This window comes from Apis mellifera, linkage group LG10 (assembly GCF_003254395.2).
Source record: "Apis mellifera strain DH4 linkage group LG10, Amel_HAv3.1, whole genome shotgun sequence".
Taxonomy (NCBI): Eukaryota; Metazoa; Arthropoda; class Insecta; order Hymenoptera; family Apidae; genus Apis; species Apis mellifera.
In genome coordinates, this window is record NC_037647.1 from 6812783 (window position 1) to 6825767 (window position 12985).

At 34.6% G+C, this 12985-nt stretch overlaps 1 long non-coding RNA gene across 3 annotated transcripts; it reads left to right on the top strand.

Moving 5' to 3' along the window:
* Positions 1 to 2654: 2654 nt before the first annotated feature.
* On the top strand, positions 2655 to 4046 carry LOC102655797. Of its 3 annotated transcripts, XR_003305461.1 has the most exons (4): positions 2655 to 3251; positions 3460 to 3508; positions 3593 to 3610; positions 3698 to 4046. It is a non-coding gene; the product is annotated as an uncharacterized LOC102655797 (long non-coding RNA). The 3 variants fall into 3 exon arrangements; XR_001704434.2 differs by lacking the exon at positions 3593 to 3610; XR_003305462.1 differs by lacking the exon at positions 3593 to 3610 and having other exon boundaries at positions 3460 to 3493.
* The last annotated feature ends 8939 nt before the right edge of the window (positions 4047 to 12985 follow it).

Consider the following 12985-nt stretch of genomic DNA (forward strand, 5'->3'; position numbering starts at 1 on the left):
GTATCCTCGGCGAAAATTGGTAAACTTTTTAAACGGAAATTTTTCACCAAATTTCCTCCACCGAAGCAAAGACCCTTTTAAATTAACGTAACCCCGTAATTTAGACTTTGGATCGTCCGATCACGGGAGTTCGTGGAAAGAAATTACGGGTTAATATTTCTTTCGAGAGGTTGATTGGTGCAACCCCTATATAAGGACTGTCCCCCCATTCGCTTAAATTACCCGGGGACACGATCTTGTTTTGATCGCTGCGTCATCAATTTAATTCTCGACAGCAGTCGCGACACCCTTAACCACTTATTAAGAACACAGGATCCGCTTAATGTCATATTTCGTGGCAGATGACACTTAATGTCGAATAAAGCAGGCATACGTCTCCCCTCCCCCTCCCCCCCCCCTTATAAATTAGAAGGTAGAAATTTAACCAAACTTCTCCAGCCTCGTGAATGGAAAGATAACGATATCTCTAACATGATTTATCTCAATAATCTCTTTTCCCAACATTCAAATAATCGTTCCATCCCTCGTCGTTAACCTACCCTCTTCCGAATATGATCACGAATAATTATTTTAAAATTAATCAATTTCAGAAATTATCGAAGATAATAGTAATACTTTTTAAAAGTTAAAAGAAAAATATTTCGCCATCATTGAAAATCGTTGATTCGTGAATTTTTAAAATTTCCAAAAAAAAACCATTCCCTCGGAATATAATAGAAGCGTAATTATTTTAAAATGAATCAATTTCAGAAATTATCGAAGGTAATAAGATATTCATGAAAATCGTCGATTCGTGGATTTTTAAAATTTCCAAAAAAAAATCATTCCCTCGGAATATAATAGAAGCGTAATTATTTTAAAATTAATCAATTTCAGAAATTATCGAAGGTAATAAGATATTCGAAAAATACTTCGCTTCGTTTGAAAATCATTGATTCGTAGGTTTTTAAAATTTCCAAAAAAAAATCATTCTCTCGGAATATAATAAAAATTATTTAAAAATTATTTAAAAAAGGAATCAATTTCAGAAATTATCGAAGGTAATAAGATATTCGAAAAATACTTCGCTTCGTTTGAAAATCATTGATTCGTAGATTTTTAAAATTTCCAAAAGAACAAAAAACCATTCCCTCGAAATATAATAGAAGCGTAATTATTTTAAAATTAATCAATTTCAGAAATTATCGAAGGTAATAAGATATTCGAAAAATACTTCGCTTCGTTTGAAAATCATTGATTCGTAGATTTTTAAAATTTTCAAAAGAACAAAAAACCATTCCCTCGAAATATAATAGAAGCGTAATTATTTTAAAATTAATCAATTTCAGAAATTATCGAAGGTAATAAGATATTTGGAAAATACTTCGCTATTGTTGATTCGTAGGTTTTTAAAATTTCCAAAAAAAAATCATTCTCTCGGAATATAATAAAAATTATTTAAAAATTATTTAAAAAAGGAATCAATTTCAGAAATTATGGAAGGTAATAAGATATTCGAAAAATACTTCGCTTCATTTGAAAATCATTGATTCGTAGATTTTTAAAATTTCCAAAAGAACAAAAAACCATTCCCTCAAAATATAATAGAAGCGTAATTATTTTAAAATTAATCAATTTCAGAAATTATCGAAGGTAATAAGATATTTGGAAAATACTTCGCTATCGTTGATTCGTAGGTTTTTAAAATTTCCAAAAAAAAATCATTCTCTCGGAATATAATAAAAACGTAATTATTTAAAAAAGGAATCAATTTCAGAAATTATCGAAGGTAATAAGATATTCGAAAAATACTTCGCTTCGTTTGAAAATCATTGATTCGTAGATTTTTAAAATTTCCAAAAGAACAAAAAACCATTCCCTCGGAATATAATAGAAGCGTAATTATTTTAAAATTAATCAATTTCAGAATTTATCGAAGGTAATAAGATATTTGGAAAATACTTCGCTATCGTTGATTCGTAGGTTTTTAAAATTTCCAAAAAAAAATCATTCTCTCGGAATATAATAAAAATTATTTAAAAATTATTTAAAAAAGGAATCAATTTCAGAAATTATCGAAGGTAATAAGATATTCGAAAAATACTTCGCTTCGTTTGAAAATCATTGATTCGTAGATTTTTAAAATTTCCAAAAGAACAAAAAACCATTCCCTCGAAATATAATAGAAGCGTAATTATTTTAAAATTAATCAATTTCAGAAATTATCGAAGGTAATAAGATATTTGGAAAATACTTCGCTATCGTTGATTCGTAGGTTTTTAAAATTTCCAAAAAAAAATCATTCTCTCGGAATATAATAAAAAACGTAATTATTTAAAAAAGGAATCAATTTCAGAAATTATCGAAGGTAATAAGATATTCGAAAAATACTTCGCTATCGTTGATTCGTAGGTTTTTAAAATTTCCAAAAAAAAAATCATTCTCTCGGAATATAATAAAAATTATTTAAAAATTATTTAAAAAAGGAATCAATTTCGAAGGTAATAAGATATTCGAAAAATACTTCGCTTCGTTTGAAAATCATTGATTCGTAGATTTTTAAAATTTCCAAAAGAAAAAAAAACCATTCCCTCGGAATATAATAAAAATGTAATTATTTTAAAATTAATCAATTTCAGAAATTATCGAAAATAATAAGATATTCGTGAAAATTGATTTGTGGATTTTTAAAAAAAAGAAAAAGAAACCATTCCCTCGGAATATAATAAAAGCCGCAAGAGATAAAATTGTTGGACAATCGAATCGAGCAGATAATTAAGAATTAAGAAATGGAGGGCGTCGGTGGCCGCGCGAATTTCGCAAACACCGGCCAATTAATTAGCAGCCACTGGATTAAGCCAATTGATCGAGGGTCCGCCGGCGAGAGAGGCCGGTTCCGTGAATTGAAATTGATTAGGAGGGGCGTTTCTTCTTTTCGTCTTCGTAGAGATCCCTCCACGCGATTCTTTCGGTCAAGAAGAGGTTCGTTACGTTATGACGAAGGAAGTCCATTAGATCCGGAAAAACTGGACAGGTTGGCTCCAGTTGTTCGTGTGACTTCGAGGCACTCGGACGTGTTACTCCGGCAACATCGATATCGGAGTTGTCCGTTTATTTTTTGCGGAAATGTAAGAAACGTTGTCGCGTACTTGGATCCCGTTACAAGTTTTTCGGCGGGGTAACGATGGCAGGGGTAAAGGTGATCGCGCGGTCACGACACGCTGCAGATACGTGTACGCGCGACAAGCGTATGGATCACGGGCGATTATCAAGTAAGTGGACTAAATATTTTTTATACATATTTCATAGATAAATTAATTTTTTTATATTTCATGTTTTACGTATAGATTTATAGTTTTTTACGTATTATAATATATATTTTTGTGTTTCTAATTTTTATATCCATAATTTTACATACATTTCATACTTTTTCATGTATCTTATACACATTTCATATGTATTTTTGTATTCTTTTTATAGTTTCTGAATAAATGGCAGCTTGAAAACGTAAAAAGTGAGTATAAAAAATGTAAGTACGTTTTCACATGTTACAAATATATTTTATATATATATATATCTTTGTATTTTTATTTCGTATATCATAACTTTACAGATATCGAGAACATAAAATGTAAGTATAAAATTTACAATTTAGAAAATAATTAAATATCTTTTAAACTAATGGTTTTATTATAAGTAATCTTATATATTTTTACAGAGAACGTCGTGATGCTCATATTGGTATATTAAAAAATATGCGGTACTGTTTAAAAGGATAAAATTAGCTTCATAAGTTTTTTACGAGTCCACCTACGAAAAAATTGAGGACACCAGCCCTTTCGAAACCAATCAACTTTATCCGAAGCATTTTTTAATATTATGAAGAATAATATAAGTACGTACAAGTCCAAATCAATTGTTAATTAAAAAATATGTATCATTAATTGTAAATTATATTCAATAAACATTATTTTTCAATAAATAGAGGAGTTTTTTATTTAAAAAACATTATTCCAAAACCTCCATTCCTTCCAATCCTTTAGATTTAAGTAATTTAAGTATAAATGTTTTAATTATAAAAAAATAAGAATTTATAATAAAAATAAGAATTATTTTTAATATATTATATTATATTATTTAAAAAAAAGCTCAAATGTAACTAAATCAATTGTTAATTAAAAAATATGTATCATTAATTGTAAATTATATTCAATAAACATTATTTTGCAATAAATAAACGAGTTTTTTATTTAAAAAGTTTATTCCAAAACCTACATTCCTTCCAATCCTTTAGAATTAAGTAAAATGTTAAAAAATGATGCTAAAAAACATAAAAAAGTCGCAAGGTAAGTATATAAAAGGTAAGTAAAATGGTAAGTATAATTTTGAATTGTCTAGCTTTAAAATTTCGGTTTGTATAGAAACATTGGTCTGTTTATTTACATTTTCAATGTTTGTTTACATTCTCGGTTTGTTTATTTACATTTTCCAATGTTTATTTACATTCTCGGTTTGTTTATTTACATTTTCAGTGTTTATTTACATTTTTCAATGTTTATTTACATTTTCGGTTTGTTTATTTACATTTTCAGTGTTTATTTACAAAAATTTTCGAAATTTTCTAAAATTTAAGGCCTGGGAATTGAAATTTCGATTTGTTTACAAATTTTGGTTTGTTTATTTACATTTTTCAATGTTTGTTTACATTCTCGGTTTGTTTATTTACATTTTCCAATGTTTATTTACATTCTCGGTTTGTTTATTTACATTTTCAGTGTTTATTTACAAAAATTTTCGAAATTTTCTAAAATTTAAGGCCTGGGAATTGAAATTTTGATTTGTTTACAAATTTTGGTTTGTTTATTTACATTTTTCAATGTTTGTTTACATTCTCGGTTTGTTTATTTACATTTTCCAATGTTTATTTACATTCTCGGTTTGTTTATTTACATTTTCAGTGTTTATTTACAAAAATTTTCGAAATTTTCTAAAATTTAAGGCCTGGGAATTGAAATTTCGATTTGTTTACAAATTTTGGTTTGTTTATTTACATTTTTCAATGTTTGTTTACATTCTCGGTTTGTTTATTTACATTTTCCAATGTTTATTTACATTCTCGGTTTGTTTATTTACATTTTCAGTGTTTATTTACAAAAATTTTCGAAATTTTCTAAAATTTAAGGCCTGGGAATTGAAATTTCGATTTGTTTACAAATTTTGGTTTGTTTATTTACATTTTTCAATGTTTGTTTACATTCTCGGTTTGTTTATTTACATTTTCCAATGTTTATTTACATTCTCGGTTTGTTTATTTACATTTTCAGTGTTTATTTACAAAAATTTTCGAAATTTTCTAAAATTTAAGGCCTGGGAATTGAAATTTCGATTTGTTTAGAAATTTTGGTTTGTTTATTTACATTTTTCAATGTTTGTTTACATTTTCGGTTTGTTTGTTTACATTTTTCAATGTTTGTTTACATTCTCGGTTTGTTTATTTACATTTTTCAATGTTTGTTTACATTTTCGGTTTGTTTATTTACATTTTCAGTGTTTATTTACAAAATTTTCGAAAATTTCGATAATATTTGAAATACTTACCTCTACTTACCTTATTACTTACCTCTTTACAGCTATTTATTTAATTGTTTTTCAACAGTTTACTTAATTCTAAAGGGATGTAGGAAGACAGGAATAAGGAATAAAGGAATATGGATAATAGGAGTATAGGATCACAGGAATAAGGAGTAAGGAATATGGATAATAGGAAAAAAGGATCACAGGAATATTCAGGATGGAGAAATATGGATAATAGGAGTATAGGAACATAGGAATATAAAGGATGGAGAAATATGGATAATAGGAATATAGGAACATAGGAATATAGAGGAGAAATATGGATAATAAGAGTATAGGAACATAGGAATATACAGGATGGAGAAATATGGATAATAGGAGTATAGGAACATAGGAATATACAGGAGAAATATGGATAATACGAGTATAGGAACATAGAAATATTCAGGATGGAGAAATATGAATAATAGAAGTATAGGAACATAAGAATATTCAGGATGAAGGAATATGAATAATAGGAGTATAGGAACATAGGAATATACAGGAGAAATATAAATAATAAGAGTATAGGAACATAGAAATATTCAGGATGGAGAAATATGAATAATAGAAGTAAAGGAACATAGAAATATTCAGGATGTAGAAATATGGATAATAAGAGTATAAGAATACTCAGGAATATTCAGAATTAAGGAATATGGATAATAGGAATATAGGAATATGCATAATCGGAATATAGGAATATATAGGAATTTATAGGATTGATGGATATGAATGATAATGGAAAATTGGAACACGGGAATATATAGGATAAAGGAATATAAATAATAGAAGTATATTTTATATACTTACTTTTTTAGAATTACTATTTCTCTCAAAAAATTGCGCCTCGTACTAGGAGAACACGACTCGATGGGAGGTCGATAGGTAAATGTTTCTGTTCTCGTTCCGAGAATCCAAACGAGCCTAATATCGTCGTGGTTAGACGATAAATGCTTCGGCAATAAATCCCGAATTTCTCCTCCTCAAACTCTCTAAAAATCTGAAACATAAAATGAAATATTATTATCGATATTATACATTCACAATCAATTTCAATAAAACTCGCTTCCCCCCTTCCCAAAAAAAAAAAAAAACTATCAAAGAAACTTACCCCAGAAACTTACGCCCGGCGACAGGGGAAAGAGCATCGCAGATGCGTCGATGCAGGCGGAAAATCTCGAGCGACACCGGTTGATTGAAATTCATCAACGAGGGAGCTCCGACTTCGGATCCTGGAAAAGAAGAAAAAAACGTAAAGTCTTTAAGAGGCTCTGACCGAGGGTATGGTGGTAACGCCCACCGATGCACATTTCATTAGGACGGGCGAGGGATATCGTATCGGCAGGGCGTGCACGACACGTCAGGAAAGGGACAGATTCGAGGAAGACTGCGGGACGGAGGATTGGGATGGAAGGGAAAGAGACGGTCGCACGATTTCCTGGGGCGGGAGAGGTTGCCCCAACTCTCGAGAACACGGGGCGACATTGTTCCGAAATGCCGCACGGCCCTCGCGCAGCTGCCGCTCCGCATCCAAGCATCGCTTCGCGCGATCTCCTCGTTTTCTCCCCCCCACCCTCTCCCTCGCCCCTCTCACCGGGTGGGAAGGGGAGGGGGAGGGTGGGGGGAGGGGGAAGGGAGATGGGAAGGGGGGTGGGGGAAGGAGGAGGTGGGGGGAGGGGAAGGGTGGGGGGGGTCCTCGTCTCTTTTTTTTTTTCTTGAACTCTCCGTCGATCGACCATCGACCACAGGCCCTAGGGAGAGAGAGAGAAAGAGAGAGAGGGCTCGCTCGAAAAAGCGAGTATATCCCGGAAGAAAGAGACTCGAGAGAGTATTCTTCGTGCGTATTCGTATAAAGCTTTAAAGCGTCAAACTGCGAATCAATCTCTCTTTCCGGCCAACGTTCCAAAGGGATCTCTCGGCGAAGGAAGAAGTAGTATCAACAATCACCACATCCTTCTGTCTTTCGTTCAACGGTCGATCCTCGAAACGACAATCCTGACGAAGTGGAAGTTCGCGACGGAGAAGGAAAATCGGCGTTGATTACTTACGGGAAAGGGAATTCTTTCCTGTCCCCAATCTCCACCTACTCTTCAATTTCAGTTCAGTTTTTCGGGGGAAGTTCGCAGCCCGACTCTTTATTAAATCCGCAATACGACAGTGGCGAAAGTTCCTCTCCTTCCTTTCTTCTTCTTTCGCTCTCTTTCCCTTATCCACCCCCACAGTGGCGAGAGGGAATACCACCTTCCCGCCACCTTGACGATTGCGGAGAGAGAGAGAATCGAGTTACAAAGAAAATTAATTAGACGTCGAGCCGGCCCGTGTACAGAAGGAGAAAAGGGTGGTGGTGGTGGTGGTTGGCAACTCGTCGCCACTCTTTCTCCACGATCGCGAGCCGGGATTTCTTTCCGCGTCCACCGGTTTATTGAATTTCCGGCGTAATAGCGGCCGGGAAATCCGTTTTTCACACGCCGTCCCCCGGAATTTATTGCTCGATTAGCGATAACTCTCGTGGCAATAAAGAGCCTCGTGTGTCGCGATTAATACCGTGATTTCGAACTGGAGTTCAAACTGCCGTTTTCGATCGGATCCAGGCCTTCGAACGTTTGGTATTTATTCCGTTGGATCGTGGAAAAAAAAAATATATATATATATACAACTTTTTATTTATTTATTCTTCTCATTTTTTTTCATCTCTAATTTCTCTCGAATTTCGCGACGCGTTTTGTCGAAAAGTGGAATGTAAAGCGTGCACGGATGAAGTACGTTTAATGTCCGCGATATCGATTTTTCCGGCTTTTACCGGTTCGAGCTTTCAAATTTGGCAGGGGGGGAGGGGAAGGGACGGTTTCTCGTGATTTCACTCGTAAGGGAAGTCATATTTGTTTCCCTCCGCGGGGAAATTATTAAAGCGTATTTTCTACCCCTTTTTATTTTTCCCCCGTATCGTGATTAAAAATCGCGAAAATTTTGATATTTTTATATAACGTTTTATAAATGTTCCACGTTTCCAAAAAGTTTCACAACGGATAAATAAATTTTCCATAAAAGTAATTTATTAACGGATCGGGGAGGGAAATGGTAGGAGAGAGAGAGGGAAAAAAAAAAAAAAAAGAACTCCGGTAGAAAACTCGGACGATCGACGACCGACGACGTGTCAAAACAACCGGACCGATAAATGTTCCGCATTTTATACACGGGATCAGCCTTGTTTTCGACTGTTCGAAAATATTTAAAGAATCTGTCGTATCTCTTTGTCGCGCGATCAACGACAGATGAAACGGGTTAAAGCCGCGCGATCCACAAGCTCGTATCCATACCGTGCCGTGTTTAATAAAAACGGGGCCATTGCCGAATGCTTTGACGGGCGTGTTCGTGTTTTCGTTCTTTCTCGATATTATAAAAATTAAAAATTGCCGATTCGATTTCATAAAGGAGGGGGGAGGGGAAAAAAAAAGGAAAAAAAAACTGGTCGTCCTCGAAATAACCAACGGCCAGCCAGGAAAATACGATAATAATAATTGCGCGCGTTCCTTCAACGCGCGTTCATTCACGCTACATTATTTCATTTTCGATCTAGATTATAAAATGCTTTATTGTCAAACCGTCGATAAATCGTAGGACAACGAGCAACAATTCGCGTTTTTATTTAACACCATTCAACCCAGAATAAAACCATCGTTTTTTTCTTTTTTTCTTTTTTTTCTTTTTAACGGTTCTATCGATCAATCGTTCCGCAAACACACCGGCCTCTTTTGTTAACGAGTTCCTCGGTTGTATCCTCGAACGGGGCCGGTGGAATGAATTATCCTCGAAGGAGAATTCCGTTTTCTTTCAATCGAGATAATAATAATACGCGCTCTATGATTTTTCACTTTGAAACTTGATAAGAAATCTTGAATCGAGAAAGAAAAAAGAAATACGATGGTAAATCAAATATTTGATCTTCTTTTAGAAAACTTGGCACTAGTTCTAAAAAAAATTACTTGGAATATTTTTAGAAACGTAGCAAAATGCGTCCAATTGTAGGAAAAAATTATACAAATTCTGATTAATCTTTCAATTATTAATATTATTAACAAAGGGATGTTTTATAATGGATAATGGATATGGAATGTAAATTTTAAATATAAATTATCGAATCTATAGTCTCGAAGAAAATAAAATGTGGAAGAATAAAAAAAGAAACAAACGCGGAAGAGATACGTCTCCGTGGAATTTTCTCTCTTCCTTCTAAGAAACCCACAGCAGGGTCTCGTGAAATATTCCTCGACTCAGGATATCTGTCGCCGTTCTGGTAATTAAGTGGGTCGGTCGAAACAACGTCGAAGAATTGGCCGACACATGGGTTGGTCGGCCATCTTCAAGGGTAGGAAATGGATTTCTCTCGAGAACCGAAAGGTTGTCCATCCTTTATATACAGGGTGTTAATACATTCATTCCAAATGTGTTAATACAAGATCGATATTACAAATTAAAATATAAATTGATATTCGAAAATTTCACCCTTATTTAATCCAATGAATGAAAACCAAATTTCTCTTCTAAATTCCTCAATCATACTCATATTATTTCCTTTAACATATACATATTTCATAACTTGTACTTTATCCTTTCCAATAATTGTTAAAAATTCTACAATAAATAAACCTGAACCGTTTCTTCTTAATATTCCCCGAGACTCTCAAAAAAAAAAAAAAGAGAGAAAAGAAAATGTCGAATGTATTAACACCCTGTATAAGAACATCCTTATTAGTAGAAAAGAAAAACGCGATAAGTCAGTCCACCGGTCGAAAATTGATCGCTGCCTCAGCAGCTGGTGGTAATTAGCGGCGGAGCATTGTCCCCCGGGCTAATAGATATTCGTCGGTCGTTTTGTTCGGGGGATACGTGGTCGTTAGCCGGTTCCTTCGTCGTGTCCTGCCTCGATAAATCGTTCCCATCGCGGGGGCACAAAAATGTGTACGCGAGAACGTGTGTCGTTTTCTTGCCCGTGGACATGTCCTTCGGCCACGGGGTGGATGGAGGAACGCAAGGGAAACGTTTGGAAAAACGTTGGATACGGATGGAAGGGAGAATTAATTGGCGCGCGAGATACGGATCCGTGGACACGTCTGGTTCTCTCACTATTTTGGAGAACACGTTCCTTCCTAGGGATAATGTGTATGTATATATATGTATATATAAAAAAAGAAAAAACATCGTTAGTCACGGATGGGATTCGAAGGGCGCAGCTGCTCATCGGTTGGGACCGAAAGACGGCCAACGATTGTGGGGAAGAGAAAACGTTTCGTTGGATAATTTCGAAAAGAAATTATCTTCGACTCGGGTGCGAATACACGATATTATATCTTTTTTTTTTTTGAACAGGTGTATGGAGTTTTTGGGGGAGGGGGAAAGGGAAAGCCATCGGTATTTTATGGAAGTTGAAGAAACACGTTTCGAAACTCGTGTGGATCGTGAAAACGTTGGCTTATCTTTGCGATTAATTAAATGTGTCGCGCAACGGGACATATATATATATAAAATGTACTTAAAATAATACTTTTTCCGTGTTTTCGAAAAGGATATTCAAGCGGGACGAAGAATGATTTTTTCGCATTTCCTTGAGGCAATTTTTAATTTTAATTTTTAGGATAAACAGTATGATGCGCGCGTGTAAATCTCCAAATTTATGCGCTTCCTCCTCGCGATACGATATTTGCACAGAGATACTGTAAATTGATACAGTATCTCCGCGATACATGGAGACTCTAAATCAAAGCTCCAAGTAGCGGCACCGATTGATGCAGCGACGCCAAGAGTCGCGTGCAGGCATTTCACATTTTTCAATAGGATGGGGGGGGGGGGAGAGGGGCCGAATCAAAGGTAAAATATATTTCGTATATATTACCCCTCCCCCTCCACACGACCGAGATTTACGACCCTTATCTCCCTAAATTCCTGTCGATTCTCTCGTCGAGACGGTCCAACATGTAAATTTTAACGCCCCACCGATTTTACGATCCCTCCCTATATCATACCCGAGCTAACGTATCCGAACCGACATACGGACAGAATTTTCCAATCAACCTTATTAAACACTCTCCGTTAACGTAAAATCATTACAACAAGCGTGGACATTCGTTCGTGATAATCCCGATTTTATATCGTCCTCGATTATCGATCGATCTTCGAACGCTTGGAAAACTTTTTCCAACATTCCATCCACTTTCACTTTCGATCAGTTCCATTCAACCGAACAATTAAATCGAACGTTCGATCAAACACCTTTACATAAAGACATCCAGAATGTAAAATATAGAAGAATATCAGATCCTCCAAAAAGTTTCACGCGACATCGTATCGCGCGTAAGATCCGCGCAAAGTTTGGTGGAAGGAAGGGGGTGGAAGGAAGAAGGGGAGGGGGAGCACGTCCGAAGTAATGATGAGAAAGCGGGGAAAGTTTCGATGGGCCGTTGCATAATTTTCGCCGTTTTCGCACTAGTTAAGTTGCAAAGAAAATTAATTAGGCGCCGGGGCGGCGTGCGGTACTTGTTATAACGTAGCGCAATCTGAACCCTCTCCCCGCGGACATCACGCCGAGGGTCGAAAGCGTTGCTTATTATTAGCCGGTAGTTCCGTATAATAATAATAATAATAATAACAATAATAATAATAATAATAATAATCGTTGATTCTCTGGAGGGTGGCGCGGTTGTGGAGGGTGACTGAAAATTTTCGAATAAAGAGCAACAGGGGTCGTAGTTTTCCTCTGCTTGTGGGGTGCCTTTTTTCTTCTTTTTTTTTTTTTTTAAATCCCTGAAAAGTGCGATTTTTTTTAACGAGGGTATTTATCGGGGAAGGGAAAAAAAAAAAAAAAAGAAAAAGTCTTTTTAGACTGCTAGTATTCTGCAATATTTATAGAACGTGTGTGTTATTGTACATCTGGGTTTCTTTTTATACCGTTGTAAAAGGTATAATTAATTCGAAACGAAGTGTAAAATTTCGCGTTCGGCTAATAAAACGATTTATAATACACGTGTGTGAAAGTGAATCGAAATATTTTATTTTGTAAACGCGGAAAAGTAAAGAAAAAATATATATTTTGAAATATATTATAAATAAAATTTGAAGAAAATAATAATGTCGCGAAAAATCACGTAAAACTGAAATGTGTAATTAAAAAATGACGCAATTACGAACTGTATAAAATAATAAACGTAAGCTGCAAAAAGAGATCCAAGTGGATTTTATTAGCGCTTAAAGAGAATTCTACCTATCATTGTACTCGTCGAAAAACTTATATACCTAGCTATAAAGAATTTTTTTTTCCGACTTCCTCGAGTTGAACGAACGTCAGAAGCTTCTTCTTTCTCGGATTTAATTCATTTTTCTCCAAAAAACACGTTTC